The sequence below is a fragment of the Neopsephotus bourkii genome, unplaced genomic scaffold (assembly GCF_033783945.1).
Source record: "Neopsephotus bourkii isolate Nb327-2 ecotype Australia unplaced genomic scaffold, CSIRO-AGI_Nbou_v1 NB_1279, whole genome shotgun sequence".
Classification (NCBI taxonomy): domain Eukaryota; kingdom Metazoa; phylum Chordata; class Aves; order Psittaciformes; family Psittacidae; genus Neopsephotus; species Neopsephotus bourkii.
The window spans coordinates 1471618-1492522 of NW_026901764.1; positions in this window are offsets into that span (position 1 = coordinate 1471618).

Below are 20905 nucleotides of genomic sequence, written 5' to 3' on the forward strand. Positions count from 1 at the left end.
GCTCATTAGGGAGATTCTGTGAGGAGCCAGTTAATGGACAAGATACCCAGTTCTCAGCAGGCACATCTAAATGCCACTGAGCAAAGAACAGCTATCCTTCAGAATTATGTAAACAGTTCTCATAAATGTTGCAAGGTGTTACAGAGAAGTATTTAACTAAACTCTCCTGCTGGGAAGGGAAGGAAGCTTGAATCATCTGTCTGTGGAAAAGGACCAGGGAAGAGCAAGGCTTTACTGATTGGGAAGGTCCCTGCAGCAGATTGCCAACAACCTCTTCAGTAAAGCCCTCAATCTACAAAGATGGAACATGACTGCAGGAGGGATGAACAGCCACCCTTGAAACGGACAAATAATTTATTCAGAACCAATTGTCCATTTCTGCTCACAGACAAATGTTAGATTATAAAACATATTCATTATTTCAAATTGTTCCATTTATTTCTTCAGCAAATGAGATATGTGTTCTGAAGACACCCAAGTTGTGAAACGCGCAATTGACTATTCCATTCACAACCTGCATTGTCTTGGACAACTGGATTATTTGCATAATTTAATTACATAACACAGGGCAGGAAAACTGAGCCTTTAATCACCATGAGTTATGCTTACTCAAGGAAGAAGTCCTATTGAAGTGCAAAGAGTAAAACCTTTTCAACATTAAAAAATGAGTCAGAATCTGGCCTTATTCATAGTTTGTGCTCTGAGGTAGTTCTATTGCTAGCTTTTCAAATATATACTTACATCATACAGTATTGTCAGGAAGCAGCAATAAATACCTTATGAGCTGCTTAGTCAGCCATCGTAAGACCAACACAAAATTGAAATGTTATGAAGGAGGATCTGAAGTTCAACAACTCAGAGGAAGAAGGGAGGGGGGAAATACCCATTTCTCCAGATTCTCCATATTCAAGAATTTTTTAAAAAAGACAATGTTCAATCCTGTTTCCAAATTTAGATGGGTGCTCGTAGGATAAAAAAAAGCCTAAAATATCATACAGCAAATGAAAAATAAGACAGAACTGTACCTAATTAGCTTTTAGCACCACACAAAACCCCCAAAAATAAATAGGTGAACTGTTCTGTCATCATTTCAGAAGGTCTTTAGGAGGGATCCGAATTGTTATTGTGGGAAGAGCACTAACAGAAAAAATTACAAACATATGCTAACTTGCAGTGTTTTGTATGCCAATTAACAACACCTCAACAAATTAAAACAAACTCAGCAAGCAACAGTCTTCATTAAGACAAGTGTTCTAAAGGAGACAACAGCACAATGTATTGACAAAATTCCCCTCTGTACCCTAACAAGAGCAATAGCATGAATCTGAAGTGAAACTGCAGCTGCAAATAGCCATCAGCAGAAACACCACACAGCACACTACCCAGTGACAGGACAGCTGTATGAGAATTACCATCAGCAGCCATCTGTAACCTATACATGCACCTGTAAAGGAGAGGGTCTGGAAAGACTGAAAGAGTAATGTCTAAAATGAAGCTTTCTTATGAGTGAATGATACTTTTATGGTTTTTGGTTGGTTGTTTTTTGGTTGGATTTTTTTTTGTTATACTTAAAAGACCACAATTTCCCCAGAATGTGGTTTCAGCACCAAGGAATTTGAACTAAATCGGTGTTAGTTTTATCAGCCATTTCATTAAGGGATCTCTAACTTTCCTTGAGAAAAGCTAAGAAGTTCAAACCTACTTTGTTCCATTTAGAGATTGAGCCAAAACAGTACTAATACCACGTCTAGCCAATAATTTGAATGTCAAGCTATTTGCCTCCCATTGTTATTATTTCATTTTGTACCTGCTGGAGTAGAGTTTTGCCCACAACTGTTATGCTTGGTTCATTACAAGAGCTTGCTAATAAATAAACTGCTTTAATAATAGAGTTTTGAATCTCGCACTACAACAAAGTTATCATCTATATCTTAGGCCTTTTATCCTCCTTTTATGTGGAGGATAGAAGTTTCTTTTGTGGAGGATTTCACAATTTCATTTTGCTTTCCTTGGGAAAAAAACCACACTGGATTTACAAACATCTCCAGATACCAAACATATTGCTCTGGACCAAAATGTTTCAGTGTTAGTGGACTTGGTGAGGGATGTTACACAATAAGGCAGAAGAGGTAAAAGCATTGTCAATTTCTTATATCCAGACACTACTTACTCCAAAGCATTGAGGGGATGTGGGTTTTCTGGTGGTGGTGGTGGCTTGGGTTTTGGTTTAGGTTTAATATATACTGTCTCTCACATTAAGCATTCAGACTTCAGGTCTCTGAATTCCTCAATTAGGTTGTTCAAATGCACCCAGTCTTTTTGTGCTCTCCTCCTTCCCTTTCATTCTCTCTTCCTGCTTCCCCATTCTCGCAGTGAAGCCTCTCAGACTTGGCATTCGCTGCTGGGCTCCAGCCAGCTGCTACTTCAAACCCAGGTCATGCTTTCAAGGCATAATCCTATATAGCAGAGTAGGGTTGAACTGCAAAGTGCAAACCAGAGCCAAGGCTCATGAGGCCCTGGAAGAGCACACCACGCAGGTGCTGCTGCATGTGGCAAGCCTCTCCATATTCACTACCTGTGTAGACTAATGGAGACAGGGAGCTACCTCTGACCAAGCCAGATCAGATTTTGGCATAACCCTGTTAACACTATGCTGTGCAAACTTATCACATCCCATTTTTCTAAAACTCACTGTATTAGGCAATGCCTTTTCCACTGAAATCGAGATAGTGCTACTTTTGCTTTATTTACGAATCTCACCCAAACGTTGTTTAGTTTAGTTCCTCAGTACTCTACCCCATTTAACACATCAGCTTTGCACCAAAGTCTATGGGAATAAACAGCAACAGGGAACAGAGGTTTCCCTTGGTCTTCAGCTGCCAGCTGTAATCATTAAGACTCCAGAGTAACAAGTCCTCTGCTCTCACAGGCATACTGCTCGCATGGAAAACAGAATGTTAGACTTGATGACGACAAATAGCAGATCTGAATTAAGTTCAGTCAAGAAAGATCTAATTTTAAGCCCTTGAATTATATATTACCTACTCTTTCCTTTAAGACAATCAGAATAAGCCACAGCAGAGACTGGCGCAGTGAGCTGTCCTCACAGAAATGATAATACCTAAGCCTGATGAAAAATCTGTGAAAGCAACTGGTGGTTTCTGCCAGCTGGCATGCTAAAAATCAGCCATGTTCCTAAAACTTCCGTAAAGCAAAGAGAGTTCTGGATGCACAAGGGAATACATGCAGCTAACTTCACCCTTGCAGTGGTGCAGAATGTAAAAGTTCCCTCGCACATATTCTATGCAAACTTACATGTCCAAAGGCAGCACATTTGGCTTCCTGTACCTTATGCTTTTTCTTTTTGCTTAGCCCTAGTGGTTCATTGTTGCAGGCCTTTCGACTTGTGAGAACAAGACTTGCCATTCCCTCTGGGAGTTTTGCCGCTGCCCTCTAACTCCTTGTTATTCCCTTTTTTGTTTATCATCTTGAAGTACCTCTCCCATTCAGGTTGGGAAAGGAGGTAAAAAGCAAAATTTCTATCATGATTTCTCTCTCCTCCACAATCTCTTTCCAAAATCATTTTGCTCTGAACAAGAGTAATACCCTGAGACACCCTGGTGCCTCAAGCCAGGCAGGCTCCTAAAGAGCTGAAAGAAACCCTAACATCACAGATACCCACATCACCTTCAGACTCAGAATCACTGGCTGTCATCTGCCTGATCACCCCATCCCTCTGAATCTGCCTGCAGTTTAAGCAAATCAGGCTCTAAATACTCCATGCCTGAAAGTCTCCTAGACTTGTTTGCAAGATTAGATTCCTTAAAAGAGACAGAGGCTGCGTTTCTGCAGTAATGGTCATCTCATTAGCAGGCATTTGCAAACATGTTGCACTATAAAGAAATCCCCCTTTCCTACTAGTATCAGTCAGATATTAAATGTACTCACAGTAAGCTTGATTATGTTTGATGAGTCATTTATTTAGTATAGCTTTTCACCCTGCCAATCTTCTTGCCTACCTTAACTGATGAAGGAATCAATTTGTGAATATAGTGATCCCCTCTACATCAGTCTGAAAAATATTTTAATAATTCAGACTTTATTTGTCCCTCTGTAGGGTAACAGGTAGCTTCTTCCCACCCATTCTAACAGGAATCTGTGATGTAAGGTTGAAATAGCAATTGTATCCTTCTCATTTTTGTCCAGCCACATTTAGCTTCCCCCCGGGACAGAACAACTAGAAGAGCATGGGAAGCTGAGCTGGAGAGAGATGAAAGTGGTTAAAGAAGAAAGGTTAAAAAAAAAAATATATATATATTACTGCAGGATTTTTCTAAATATATTCCTTTTCCTGGTGGATGCAATAGTGTGTGGTGCACATGTTTTCTTAAGAATAAATAATTTGCAGGTGTGTGAAGTTCAACTACAACAAATCTTTCAAACTGAAGCTACATTTTCTTTGTATGATTAATATGTTACATTGTAACTTGCTTATAAATTAAAGGAACAGAGTATGATGTACTGCAAAAGAGTTGCATATTTTCCCTGCTAAGCTACAGTGACTGTAAATCATTTCCATCACACTTAATTTTTAATTTGAATTCATAAGGGTTGTACATTTCTTTGTGGTTTTAAATAAAAAGAGATTAAAGGCTGTAAACTTAAATGTTTATTAAAGGAAAAAATATGCTGATCTGAAACTTCAGGTATTAAAATATATGTCAAATATAAGAAAGAAGAATAAATAAGATTTCTAGTTAAGCCCTGAGAACTTAAAGTGAAATTTGAAGCCTTCCACTACAGATGCATCTGTGTTTAGCCAGGGGAAGATGGTAAGGGAAGGCAAGCGTGAGGAAATGAAGGTCTAAAACAAGAATGCACCCCAGAATCCAGGTCAGGAATGTTTTTAAGTCAGTCTAGCCAATTGATAGCTAATTGCTGAAAAAGTAGAGCCTATGGAATTAAAACCAAAGTATAATAAAAAACAACTTCCCACAAGTTTTGCCAAGCCTCTTTCCTGCCCATCTGTAAATACAGGCCACCAGAATGTCTAACCAGATTGGACTTTCAGACATTATCAAAACTTTATGAGGCTAGATCCAGATGCAGATCTTACTTTTGGTAAGCCTCAAGGTTATGCCTACAGGGCATACAGAGCGTCTTTAGTTGAAGCATTAGTGTTAATGCACAGGTTATGCTTCCATTGAATGGGGACTCTATTTACATTCTGCTTATTGTAACTCTCAACTAACTTAAGGAGAGATCACCACCACCAATATGATGACCAGCAAGGGGAGTAGTTTTAGTCATATTAGCAAGAATGTCATTAACAAATCATCAAAATAAAATTTTGCAAAATGTTTTCTATTCCATATATAAAGCTAGATTACAAATGCCTTCAATGCCTCTTGCAGTGAGTTATTTTGCTTATCAGCAGCAATCGCACAGTCTACTATTAATAAAAATAGTGGCCTTGACTCTACACATCCAAATACATAGTTACATAAAAATTAGAAGCACTCCTACCTCTCCAAAGATTGATTTTGGGGGGAGTGTGTGCTTAAGTCTTATGAAATTTTTTAATGCATCAGAATGCAAGCAAATAGATCAAAATCCTTTTTGTCTCCCACATAGAACTGCTTTAGGGTTAACAATAAAAGAGCAAACTTTTCAGAGCAAACTGGAAGGCTACATTCAAAACTGTACAGCACGTTTTTTTAAAATGGAAACAGCTCCCATTTTAGCTGCTGAGAATTCTCATTTCCAAAACTTTCAGAAATATCCCAAGAGGAGAATGATGTGGTACTGGAGATCTACACTCTGCTCAAAGCATTTTAACTTCTTCCATTTCATAGACAAAGGCGAGTTACAAAACCCTTAGCTCTCTGACAATGCTGACATTTTCTTAGAGAGTACTTCATGAAGATCCCAGTTTCACTTTCAGAAAACACTCCTCCAGTGTATGTGCACACAATATGACTATATGAAATCAGAAATTTAAAATTCAGAAAACAAAAAACAAAAGGCTCCACCATCAAGCTTTTGTCTGCTTTAAGAAAGCAGAAAATCAAGAAACTGGCAAATAATTTAAGTTTTAAAAGATTATTAACTGTACATTATGATGTGGTTTTCTTGTTGTGACCTGGTAACCAGGGGCAATTCCCTTTAAATTCCATAACTGATCATGGGTTCAGGTGATGAAGAAACCCCTCAGCCATGAGTACACAGTTACAAAGTGGTGGTGAGGTCATGCAGGGTGCTTTTGAGCAAGCAGACTCCAAGCCATGCCACCACAACAAACACTCAGGTCCAGACCAGCTTTAGAGATCCTAAGTGCAGAAGACTGTTCTGCTCTTTAGAGCATGCTAAAGGTAACATCTGTGTAAAGTAAACATACACTTTGAGATTTTTATTCTATACTTGATGAGAATTTCTACATCTCAGCCAAGATCACTAACCCTGCACTTCTTTGTGTCTGTAGTGAGTATAGGGAAGACCCAGCCAGCAGGACCCAACAGGCTGCTTCAAGAATCATATTTACATCAGGCACCCAAAGAATGTTGTTTTGCTTGGCATTTCCTGCTTGACTGGTTCTCTTCCTAACAACCAAGCTTTGTTTGTCTTTATTCAAGATGTTTACTTTTGCTGTGATTGCAGTTAAAGCCCATGTCCTCATAAGGAGCAATTTGCAGAAAACAATGCAGGGCAGGAAATCAACTCATAACAGTGCCCAAAAACTGAGCCTGTTACATTTCTGCTGGGGACAGTGGCAAACTAATGAACAATCTCCTAAATACACAGAACGTATTTAAGTACACAGGATAGCCTAAATGATGCAAAATAAACACCTCTTGCAGACAAACTGCTTAGTCACAATTTAGCACAAACAGTAGCTACAAACATCTATATACTGTTCAGCCAATCAGCTTTCTTCAGTGATACAAAATAAAAGAAGGCTTTTTTTTTATTATTTTGCAATTGAAGTTTGTTTCATCTCACAGATCCCCACTGCTGAAAACTCATATTTATTTTACTCTACATTGCTAGCAAATTACAACCTTTGGAATAAGTGGCCACTGAAAGAACAGAATCAATTCCTAAACTGAGATCCAGACCCAATGATCTTACAAAACATCTCATTTGCTGCTGTGTTTACACATCTATTTATGAACACCAGCTCTTCTAAGACCTCCTGCTACAGTTCAGGATTGTTAAAGGCTTATAAGCAGCACAAATCGGGAATAACTGACAGTGAAGAGAAATTATCCATATTCGGCCTTATGACAAATTAAACACATTCTTAGGAGAAAAAAAAAATCCCCTCAAAACTGCATGTTTTGAAAGCAGTAGTGTAACTTCTTTGTTCAGTGTGTTATGCATTTTAAAGCCAACTGGCTAAAGATCAGTCTCTCTACCTAGTTGTGTATCATCTGCAAATCTGCAGACAGTGCGCTCCATCCCACCATACAGGTCATTTGTTGAAATATTAGTGTTGGCCCCAGCCATATTATACATCCCTAATGACTGGTCTCCTGCTGGACTTTGTGCCACCCATCACAATTCTGACCTGGGCAGTGCAGCTCATTTTAAGTCCATCTCACTGCCCATTTATCTAGCCCTTATTTCATCAACTGTCTGCAAGGACCTGATGGAGGACAGTGTCAAAAGCTTTGCTGCAGTCAAGGTAAACAATACCCACTGTTCTCCACACCAAATCATTCCATCTTTCTGTACAGCTGGCAGCTCACACAGTGCTTTCTTTATCCCCCCTTCTTTCCTTAAGCTCAACCTAAAAAAAAAAAAAAAAAAGCCTGCCCACCATGAAAAAAAAGGGAAAAAATTTACATTGAGTCTGAATTAAAGATGCATAATTGAGTACGTACACCTTTAATACTAACAGCAATATCAAATAATACAGTTGGACATTAAATTGAAAATTAGGCTTTAAGTGAACATGCAGACTTTCTCGATATACAACATCTGGATTCTTAGAGCCCTGTGGAATATCCAGTGCAGCTAATTTAAGTTTTCTCATTTCTTTCAGTAAGCTCAGGACCAAATCCCTAGGTTTCACTATTAAGCAGCTATCAGAAACACCAGGCTCTTTACACACCAGCTTCTAATAAAGATGGGGACACAATCTGACCAGCAAGCTCAGGCTTTAAGAGCCTGAGCCCTAAAACAGGCAATAGAATGATGTCTCCCATGAGACAATACAACACTTCAGGGGAATAAAGTTCAGCCACAAAACAATACAAACCAAAACTTTTTAATCTTACTCAACAAACCAAAACATTCAAACATTTTTCTAGTGCCATGCCTAAAATTCTGTCTTCATAGAGAGCACCATGGGAAGCAGGGTGCTTTTTTCCACTTAAGGCTCTCATAAACACCTAAGATTTTCCTAGAAACATTTAATATTGATCAAAATTACAGTCTGACATCAGTCTGTATTACAGTGTTCCAAAAGCCACCAAGTTATTTCCATCTGTAGAGATTTGTGATGGTGATGCAAACACAACATGCACAAAGCCAAAAACAGAGCTTCAAGGGAGCTCTGCTCTTCTCATGGATCAGAAGAATTTTGCCTCAATTTCCCTCCCCTCCCAATTTCCATTCCTGAATTTACCTTTAGGGGTGGATCCAGAAGCAAGCAGGCTGCTCCCTCTCCTGCCACTGTCAGGTCCTTTGTAGGACTGCAGGTATAGCAGCTTCTGATGGGAAAGGCAAGGTTGCAAGTCACATTTGAACAAGAAAATCCAAACTATTCAGGAACAGTGCAGAAATAGACTCAAGGTTTAATCCTAAATGGGGATACTGGAGGAATGGGCCTTTGTGGGTGTGGGTGGAGGTCCCAGGTGAGGCTGGTCATTGCAATCAAGGCCTGTTGGTGCACTTGGGGCCCTGACAAGTAGTTTGATTTAATATTAAAGAAACATGGGAGAAGGTTTCCTATTAAAGCATATTTACATTCTTGTCAAATCTGGGACCCTGCTTCCTCCTCTCCTTGAGCTTTTTCATACCCTAAAAATGGAAAACAGATCCACAAGTGATGACTGTCCTTCACAGAAACTTTGAACTTCCAGCTGAACTATGATCAGAAATAGCCTGCTGGACAGGTTAGAGTATCTAAGGAACAAGGCAGCACATTGCCCAGGGACAAAATTAATTTTGGAGTTTATACCATGTAATCCATAAACTGAAAGTATCTCTTCCTTTTGCATAATCCAGCTAGCATGGAACATAAAAATATCTGAATCTGGTCACTTAGGCAGAGCCATAATAATAAAAACTAATAGATATAATATTAATTTCATATTTGCTTCCTTTGCTTTGCAATTAAACATTATTTACTAATAATTCCATACTATATACTGTAGCCCCTTAATGTGGATTAAAGTATCTTCAATTGCATACTGTCCTTGATAGTTCTTTTTACTGCTATCCTAAAAGCCAGTGGTCAAAAGAAATCATCTCCCTGAGACAGTGACTCACAAAATGACTCACTGTTTTCTTTCATAAAAGCATCACATTTCACCTGTTCCTGTTTTAAGTTTTGTAACAGACCATGATAGAGCCAAGATACTCACATTTTATAGTCACCACTTGGCAAGTTGACTTACTACCACACAAATCATATAGAGTTTTCCAAAGAAGCTTTGAAGGCTTTAATATCAGTCTTCCTCCAAGGTCTGCTTTGGTACCAATATTTGATTAAAACCTAATAAAGTCTAAAATGAATTATGTGCATTTTTTCTGTGTTAGACAGACCTATTTGCATTCTATAAGAGATCATTGAGATGGCAGCATGCATTTTATTCAGTTTAGTTCTAAGATGTCCCAGTGAAATATGTCTCGTTACGTACCAGCTCTTTGCCCCACATAGGCTACGTGTGACTTCTCTATCAGGTGCTCTGGGCAAATCTGTTCAGGCAGATTTCACTACCAGAAGTGGACAGTGCACAGAACCATTTAATTGGTAGTATCCCATCTACTGAACCATTCCTTTCCTTTGCTTTGTCCCCAGCTCCACTGATGCTGATTACAAGACATTGTACCCAGTACTGGTTCCTGAGTGCCAGAGGCATTCTTCGGTACCTGAAACCCATCATTAACTAACTCCCCCTTCAGGTGTTCTTTACTTGTTCTCAGCTACTTTGCTCAGCAGAAACTCACAAAAGCATGGCAGTGTTCATAACAAACAGTGAATTCCAATTGCCTTCATCGGAAAAAATGTCTTGAAATTGCAGCCAGAACAATTACAGCATTTTAACTAAAAACAGTGAGATGGTATTTTGCTATTGGAAGTACATTTCAAGGGGGTTCCTTGTTTTAAGGCATGGATCTCTTTTGAGGAAAGTTCATCCATTGTATAAAATGAAGCATTGTTGTCTGCCACAAACCTTTGGCAGAAATAAATAATTTAGAAGAGAATGGAAGTGGCTTGGTCATTTCTAATCAAAAGAGATCAAGTAAACAAGGACAGAATAGCAAACACCTGATCTCCCTGTAAGCCTTCTGTCCTCAGTCTTTGAACTTGTGAAGAAAATATGAATGCAATGACCATGAATGAATATGAGATTTAAAAGTTCACAAAAATTGGTATAAAGAACTTCTCTTTCATCAAAACTTCTGCCTGACAGATGAGATTTGCAACTGCTTGCTCAGAGTGCTGGCTTGTATGTTTTGCCTGTTTCCCTTCTCATGAAAAAGAAGACATCCTGAACAGGAATGTGAGATGGGTCTTCTTAGTCTCTCACTGACTGAGATGAGAGTGACAAACCCATTTGTGTCATAAATATAGTCCTCCAATTTTGGGTAACCAAATCCTGTTCATTATGAAGTCTTCCAAGTGACAGTCCAGGTCATTTGCCTTCAGGTCTTTCCTTCTTCTCTCCTTGCCCCTGCAGCAGAACAATTCTGCCTCTCCTATGTTTTAGGTTTCTGTTTACCACTGCATGATAAACAACACAGTCTCTCTCTTCTCCATCCTGGGATTTAAAAACCCTGTGCCTAGAGACAGTTCTTGAGATGCACCAGCACTGACTTGCTTGAGGCTATCTAAGATCTTTCTCTGTTACTACTGCTTCCTTTACTTCTACAATTTTTTACCACCCTTAGAAGCCACAAAATAGACCTTCTTAAAGCACTTTTTCCTCTTTTTTCTTTTCTTTCTTTTCCCCTGTGTATCTTCTCAAAGCATAAATAGGACTCTTTTCCAGGTCGTATTTTAAGGGGCTGTATCGAACTAAGTTGAGACCGAGTACCACATTTTCCCTGAGTCACGCATCAAATACCTAAGAACAAGTTTTCCTATTTGTCTCTGTAGACTACATCACCTACAGAACTTAATCAAAAAGGCCATTGAAAAGGCTAGTAAGCCAGTTATTACAAAATCACATTTAAAAAGAGTGATTTGTTGCTGCATTTTGGTAATAACAATTTAAGATGGGAATATTCCTCATCACTGCTCTGAATTAATGTCATAAATGAACTTTACACCAACTTATATATTTCAGAATTAGTTTCATAGATAACTGACAGATGCTGATGTATGTATTTGTCAAGGCTCCTTCATGTAGGCCATATAAAATCTATACTGAAAGACCAAACAGATTCTCAGTCAATATATTTATTCCTTCATAAAATTTACTGGAATTTTTCTGAATCGTACCTGCTGAGCCTGTAATGGAAAACAATCAACTGAGAGAATTAGAATATTCTTCTGTTAGCCTATCTCTGTTAAATCTCAATTTGTTCTGCTGCTTTTATAAAATGAAACCTGTTATTAACTCTTCTATGATTACTTCTTACATTAGGTAAATCAGCTTACTGCCTGTTACAATCCTACTTAATGTGATACTGGAGAACTACATACCATTTCCTTACTACACTCCTCTGATGCAGGGAAGAGCTGTTGTCCCCATTTTAGGTATGGAAAACCAAGGCATAGAGAGATCAGGTTCAGTATCAGTTAGATATCAATTCAAGTTCATGCATTAGCCATTGGACATCACTTTATTTGGGAACCAACAGAGTGTGAACTCACAGTGCTGCCCATCCCTTAACCGCTGACTGCCATTAACAGCATTATGCCAATCATCTAATCAGCCATCAAGGATTCCTTTGTTCTGTGAGAGTTTTCTCATCTTAAGAAACAAGATCGTTTGCAGGTTTCCTTTTCTGTGTTTGCTTTCTTTTATATATATAAATTATAACTGACTAGAGGTATCCCAAGTTTTAGCTGGGATAGGGTGTGGAGCAGGGCTAAGCACCTTTGAGGTGTTAGAAATATTCAGAAACTGAGTGAGAAGAAAGACACACTGGCAGCAAGAATCAGTAAGGAGTGTTGTTATTTGCAGGGTAGAAAGTTCATTTGCCAAAAGAGAAAGCTTAGAGGTTTCTAAGGCTGAGTTGCTGAGCTGAATGGGAAGCGAGAAAGACAGACTTAAGCCCTTCACCTTGCGCTGGCATTTTGACTGCCATTGCCACAGCAGACAGTTTGCTGTGGCCTTGATCCCTCAGATGAGGCAGCATGAGAATGTGTTTCCTGGCTAATGCTGAGACATCTAACGATGCCTGTAGCGTATACATAACGTGTGACATGTCAGAAGAGAGGCAGAAGATGCATAACTACCATGTGAGATACATGACATGCTCTCCGTAACAGTCACTTCTTTTATTTCCTCTGCAATGGTCAACCTTTTTTGAGTTAAAGAGCCCTATTTTCTCTGTTCGCCTCCCCTCCTGTCTTTTTATCAGGGTTATCTGCGGTGATGATTCTCTCTTCTCCCTGATACAACATTTGCCAGTCTTTCCTGAGCAATGTGCCATGTCCAGACTCACCTTACACAAGTAAGTGGTCCTTACTACATAAGGAACACTCTGAACATGCTATGTCAGTCAGGCTCTTTAGCTATCTGGTATTACAATTAACATAAATATGCCCTTGAGAAACTAGAAAATAACTATGCCTGGTATGATCTAAAGAATACATTATTTTCTCTTATCCACTGATCAGGGTTATGAAAAAATGGCTGTATATAGAGAAGGAATTATATTAAGCTCATTAAAAATAATTTAAAAGGAAACAGAGGATTCACTGCCACAAAACTGGACTATGAGTCTTTTCTTTAGTAATTCAGTGTAAATTCAGTTATATTGTTGGAACATTTATGATATAACACACGTATCTTGATAATAGGCTGTATTTTACAAGCATGTTCAGTATTTGCTCATGGCAGAGGAAATAAAGGCAACATTTTCCTTCAGTCTACACCTGAGTATGTCCCCTACAGGGGTTATCAAATATGATTATTCAGTCATTTTAGAGTTAAAATCACATAAAAAATCCTGGGATGGTATTTAGTTTAATTCCATAGATAATGTTTATTTAAAAATTTTCTGCCCAAATGACCAGTTAGCATTTACTGTACAGCTTTCAAATTAAGGCTAAAGATTATATATTTAGCTATGTAGCTGATTCATTAGTCTACCAGTTTGGTAGCTGATTTTATATGCAGTATATCATAGATAACTATCTGGTTCTAGTTAAATGAAATGTGCGGTTGTAAATGTTCATTAATACCATTATCATTAATTGTTTTTTACCTGAATCTCACTGCTGCAGGGAATCTTCAGATGAAATGACAAATTACAGCTAGCCTAGGTAGAATCTTAGCAGCCTCCACATGTTGCAAATGAAGTTTAAGTTTGTCAGATCCTGTTCTCCTACTGATTTAAAAACCAAGTGATAATGTTTAGGCTATTCTTACTTTACACCAAAATACCAGGGTTCAGAATCAATCCCAGTTTGTTTTGGATTTTGTTTGGGGGTGTTGTTTAGGGTTTTTTTGGGGGGATGAGGTAGTGTGGTTTTTTTTGGAGGATTTTTTTGTTGCTTTGGATTTTTTTTAGTGTAAAATTGTATCTAGGTATCTTAATTTTTCGAGGGGAAAACACACTGATATTAATTTAATTTTGCCTTTTACTGAGCACAGCTGTTGAGTTGCCAACAAAAACAGGCAGAAAAAGCCCAAGCTTAAGTTAATCAGCAGCAGTCTCACATACATGAAGTCCTCCTCTCACTAATCCTCCCCCACATTGAACCTCTTCTGAGTTTAGCTGTCACCTGCCAATGTAGTCCTGGCATTACATAGTGATTGAGATACCAATTGACTGCAGCTGAGGATCTAGCCTTGGGAATATACAGGCACAGGTGTGTCTGGGATAGTCATAGATCTGATACTGCATGTTCAATGGCCTTTACACCTTAAGTTGCACCTGCAGTGTACTATTAAGCTGTCAATCTGTAACATAAAACAACTCAGAATTGGAATAGCAGCTGGCTTGTGACCCATTAAGACTCTCCCTCATACAGCTTGCCCTCTCCAGATTGTTTCTGAGCATCTAAGTGAAACACTTTCTAAAAGGACAGGCAAGAAAAACCACAGGAGTCATGCTAAACCCCTGGAATACAGAATTCATGCACTTATATCAACACTGAATGAGTCCTCAAATTACAATAGCTATTGGACTCCCAACCTCCCTGTCAGAATGCAAAAAGTTTAAGCAGTATTTTCTCATACGCAAAGTTATATCCTGTCCGATTAAAATCAAATGAGATTCTTGATCCAAATTCTAGGATTAAGTATCTCCTAGAGAGATGACATGAGTCCTACAACATACTTATTATTAATAGTTTACTCATAAGAGAGTCCACACTGGGATTGACTACAGGCGTGAGAAACTATTTTGTCTTGGTCATCATGTTAATCGGCTTGACTTTTCTTCGTGCAATGAAAAGCAGATTGTCTGCAGCAGCAAAGGAAGTGCATTTTACCATCCAGCTGGTAAAGTTCTGCATGGCAAACACTTGGATTTGGAACAACCATTTCAAAGAATGCAGCAGCCATTTGCAAAAATTCAGCAAAGACTGGTTGAAAAACTGAGAAGTGCTGGCAGAGAGAAATGTGTGTATGTGTGTGGCCACATGCATGAATGCAGAAGGAGGGAAACATCTAGCTCCCTTTTAATCCTGCAGGAATTCTCCACAGGTCTTTGGCATAGAGAAATTTATTTATTTATTTATTAACTTGGCAGCTTCTATTCTGACAAAGTGACACCTGAAGCAGCATTTGAACAAAAAAAACTCCATGAAAACCAACCAACAAACAAACAGAAGTCACACACAGCACTTCTTTCTCTTCCAAAACTCAGCCCTGGATCTATAAAAGTCAAAGAATTTACTGTGTATGTAAACGACACAGGTTAGTCAGTTTTTCCAACTGAAAAACACTTCACTGAGATGGCAGCAAAATGCAACTGAAATCCTGAAACATGTTACGTAGTGCACAATATGCTCTTTTAGACTGAGCAAATCTGGTCTTAGGGTACAATATATAAATGTGCCTCGCACACAAGCACTATTCTTTCTAATGAAAAAAAAATAAAATAAAAAACCCTTTCCTCTAATAAAATTACTAGTAAAAAATATCATTAATTGCAGGCTTTATAACAAATTCTGCTGGCCTCCTGCTGTCGTCTGCACCTGCTGACTGTCTGGCATAGCCTGCCTCCTGCTTTGTCCAGCTGTTTTAAATGATACTTTACTCAGAAATGCTTTTTAATGGCCAGAGTTCTGGGAGGCTGATTCTCCATGAAGCTCAATGTGAAACTGCCCTCTTTGTCCTTATGACACTTAAAGCAAGCCTGACTCATCTGTTCTCCCCCTGTTGATCCAAACTTGTAGTTCTTTGCAGCACCGTGTCATCCCAAACTGCTGGTAAATACAGTGGAGACCATCACAGGAGAATTCTGCCAAGACAACTTTGGATCAAATTAGTCAAGTGATTCCCACTTTCTCCTCACTACCACAATAAATGTAATTGAAGAAAGAAAAACATAACTTGGTTTCTCAGGCTTTGTTGCTCCCCAGATCCCACAAAAATTAATTGGCTGGGGAATATTCACAACCCAAGTTTTACCAAGTGAACAGGAAACCTCCTCATAGTAGATTTAATGTAGAGCATGTACTAACAAAGCAAGTGAATAGTGAGATTCACCTTGTTGAACATAGCGAGTCTATTTAAATGTAATGTAAGGGCAGACTGTGAACTCGGCAGCTGATTTGGAAAAACGGTTCTGATAAATGTTAAAGTTACCCTTTGAATGCAGTCATTGGAGGTTTGTGCCATTTCCATGCTGACTGTAGACAGCAGATAGCATGCCCTCAGTTCAACAGGGAGACGATCTGCCTTCTGTACAGCAGTGCTTTTATTTGAGCCAAATCCAGAGAGCCACTGGGATCCCTGCCACTTAGCAATAAGAAACACAAATTACAGCTGCAAATGGTCTTTTTAGCATAAACAATGTTTCCAGCCTTCTCTAATTCTGCTCTTCCTAATCCATATTTACCATTTAGGGGGACTAATTCCTCCTGTTTTAATGCCACTATTTGCATGATTGCAGCTGCCTTTACTGATATGAGGTGAATTACATGAAAATAAAGAATGAGCGTATGAAAACCCCAACTGAATGAGACCCACATTAAAGGCGTCTCTTCCCCGTTCCTGAGTACCAGATACAGACCACCTTTGTTTCCCACACCTAGCTGATAAGGTACAATCCCAAACTAATTTTACGCAACAGGAATCCTTCTATTGGCTTCATCGTGTTTCAGAGCACTGATAAATAAGGAAAAGTCACAGTAACAGACCAACATTTTTAGTATTCAACAAGGAATTCCTAAAAAAAAAAAAAAAAAAGAAAAACAACCAAAACCAAACAGTTTTAGCCAACTTCTAGCAGAATTCCTGAAAAGGTACAAGCTGTGATGTATAGCCCTATTCTCCTAAGGTCAATTCTTTATTTTCTAAACTCCTAATCTTCATTATCTTTGTTACTGGCCACTTGAGAAAAGAATCATTTGATCTTAGAAGCTGTTTAGCCTAAGAAGAGGCAGGAAATAGAACAGCGTATTCCTATATTAAAAGGTTAGTTCAGCCTCCTTGCTCCACAGTTTCAAAGCTTTCCTCCAAGGTTTCTCTAAATTTCCTTCTTGAAAAGGCTGCTACTGACAATCAAAGAAAACAAACAATTCCACATTCTTATAATACCTGGAAAATATAAAGCTAATCAAACATCTTTATAGTAGTACCTTGAAAGATCATCTGACTTCTGTATACGTATGCAGGTTCTGCAATCTGAATGCATTAGGTAGTTACTCCATAGTTCTTAGGGTTTCAGTAAAGACTCAGTTGCAGAATATGTGGTAGTATCTTCTTTTTGTGAACCTACAGGGTATCTGTTACCTCTAGCAGCTAGTAGCTGTAATTTCAACATAATTTAAACATGCATATGAAAATACTACTTGTGGGAAGAATGATCTGTTTGTTTATAGGGTTTTATTCCTCCCAGAAATGTGCCTATAAAAAGTTAACATTGTCTTGAACGTATCCCTTTTATAAACACAGCAGGATGAGGGAAGCATTCCAGGATGTATATCTGTCACAGTAGCTGGTATCACCCTATAACTCTGCTGAACTAAAACCACTCTCTAATCAGAAAGGGTAATGGATTTCTTCTGATGGCACTGAAAGGCGATCGTGCAAGTGACAGATGTCAAAAACATCATTCTTACTGAATTCTCTCTTCACAGCTGAGATTAAATAGAATAGCCTAATTGCACCCTGTGCTCATTCAGTGACTTTGGAAGTAAGAAGGTAGGATTTTAACATCTATTCTACATTCTTGTAGTCTTACATTTGAGCTTTGGTAGTCAGAGAGAGACAAAATGCAGCTTCATCTTCTGTCTTCTGAGGAGATTAAAAACTCCATTAATTTAACTAGCAGGCTTTTCACATGGGGGGATGGTGGAGGGTTGGCAAGATAGCTTGCATAGAGATTAGGCAGAAACATGACCAAACATTAAGGCTCTCTGAGAACCTGCTTGAAGCATACATACTCTCTAAGGCTGTACATGAGGGCTCACACTTAAAGGAGGGAAGAACAGTTTGGCTCTGCCCATCACCCTGCACCAGGGAGAGGAGCCCAGGCAGCTGCTTTTCTCCTGTTCATGTACAGCAGGCTAAGGGCTATGAGGGAAAGAAAATGAAGATCTATAAATTTAGTTGCAAGGCAGTCACAGGAGACAAAAGATCAGGTTAGTGTCTTTGTTTTTAGCTGCAGTTCTGTGTGGTGTCTGGGAAATTCCTATTGACATCTCAGTCACACAGGAAGGCACTTCAGGTACATATGGTACAAGTGTAATGTTCTCTTTTTATGGGTAACATTTGCCTGCAGGGTTTGGCTATCCTATGAAGTGTCATTTAATAATATTCTCAAGGGCTCTCTCATCAGCAAAGATAAAAAATAACTTGTAGCTTGCTTGGTTTCTATGTTCTGTGTTAAGAAAACAACCTGCTCAACTCACAGAAAAGGTAAATAGGTATTTCACCATCATCTCACTGTTAGCTAGCACTGAGGTTTAAGATTCAACAGCATGACCATGCTGAAAGATAAACAAAAGACAAGAAGAACCCATGTTCTCTAAACCAACAGGTCTTGAATTGCTACAGAGAAATGAGAGAAAAGTATTTGAATTAAGTCTTTCACCCAGAATCTATAATATTCAGGCTTTGAGGTAACAAGAGAAAAAACATTTTTACAGATGGGTTGGGGTAAGGGGAGGAGAAAATGTGAGAATTCTTCACAAGAAAACAAATACCCTGTAATGCAGCCTTCAAACTTATATTAGGGTTTTAGCTGAATTTAGCTTTAATATATTTTTCAATTACTAGACTAGCTCATTTATGGAATAGCATGAGTCTTGCTTTCCTACAGTTGCTATCATAATAGAAAACTAACTAGAGAAAACTGGCAGACTCAGTTTTTATCAACAAAGCTCTGCTTAGAGCAGTTGAAAATCTTTTCCTTTCATGCTTTCAAGTTCTTATTGTATACAATTGTTTTCCTCAGGGGATTATACCTGATCCCATGAAGCTTTCCCTGCCAAGACAGTCCAGCCTCATTGTGGAATAAGAGCAGACATTGATAGGCAGGGACCACAAGGGAGACTGTGGCGGCTCTGGGCCCCTCTGTCCCAGCAGGGTTTTGCTGCTCAGCCTGTAAGGGTCACCTGAGCATGGCTTAAAGGATCTGGAAAGGAGAGGATATCTGAAGGCCAAATATTTAAAAAATGTAAGCCCTTTGCCATTTCTTTATGAACCTCTCCCATCAAATAAAATAGATTCAACAATGTTTGTTTCCAAAGGTGCTGGAAATGAAAATAACTGCAGTTATTGAAGCTGTGGGAGGTACAATGGATATTTCAGCTGCATTGGGATGAGAATGCCAGTTCAAAGGTTCCCTTCAAGCTCTTTATAGCAGACAAATCCTCAAAAGAAAACATACTTTGTTAACTTTCATTTGAATATATCCTGCTCCAGCCAGACAGCCCACTTAAAATGACACAGAGGTAGTAAATTGTTCTAGTGATTGGTTAGCTGGAGTTTAACAGCTTGAGCTTATCAGGAAAGTGATAGGAACAAAAGTGTCGGGCATATCATCGTTCAGACAAGACCTCTTTCCACTCTTCCTGAACCTCTGAGGTGAAGGCCTTTAATTCCTTTTTGTGGTAAAAGATGTGTCATGAAAACACTGGGAGATGGACAAAGGCCACCCAGAAGGGATCTTATTCAACAAGCCACGCACACAGCATCCCACAAGAAACCTTCTTAATGCAAAGTATTTCAATAGCTACATTTGTGTATGGGTCCATGTTTTTCCAAGAAAGTGTTTGCCTTCAAAAGTCCCTTATGAGGTAGAAACAACAGGAGATCTTGTCCTCAAGATACTTCCAATATCTAGCAATGGAAAGATGATGAGAAGCACAGGCTTCCTGTTATTTTGTTCTGAGAAATGACACCCCAAGGCATTAAAATGCGCATGAATATACGGTGGGCCAGATTTTCACAGACAGTCACAGTACACATTGTTGAATGGAAATTCAACATGCTCAGCTCCTGTATCCTGGCCAATCTATTTAGGCTACTGACTTCTGTCTCTAAATCCCCTCCAGAGCTCAATGGCTTGTGTCCAATAACATGTATATGCCACTAAGCCCAGCATTGTCAGGCAGCTACAGGCTGATCAGAAGCATTTGTAGGTTTGGTTATTTCTGTTTGATGTTACAGTAAACCTTTGAATAATTGCCTCTGAAGAAATAGGAGTAAACAACACACATCCAGTCTGGCCAAAAACATTTTATCAATGCCAAAATCTCCACAATATACAAGACTGTACAACAGACAAGGACAACCCCTCAAAGGCAACTATGATTGTTGCATGAAAATGTAACAAAGCTCAATTAACCAATTAAATTGTCTGCCAAGAAACTAAGGAATTTGCAGTTCAAACATATACAAAACTAGGCTAAATAGAATGTGTACAAATTTAGCAAGACAGAATGGCCTTACAAGAAAGGAAATATCACAAGTAACAAATGGTAAGGCAGCCCCAAAACTCAAGGGGCAGAAGAAATTGGTCATGAAAGGGTTGGAGAGACAGACATTCAGTACATCTCAGTGGTGATGTTCTCTTAACACCCTGAAATAAAACACATTGTGGAAATCCACGAGTTAGGTATGAAACCTTAATTGTGTTGGGTATGAAGTCAAAGATACATATATCTTAGATTTTTTTATGATGTTGTCATACATCCTAATCATCCAGAGGTTTTATGGGTGACACTACTAATTTGAGCTTCAGGTAAAGAGTCCAGATGCCAGAATTTAATACTGATGTAAAGTTCCTATGTTAACAATATTAATAATGTAACAATAGCCCCTTCTGAAATCAGATGTATTTATAAAGACAAATCATGTCTGTGCCTGATCCTGAGCTC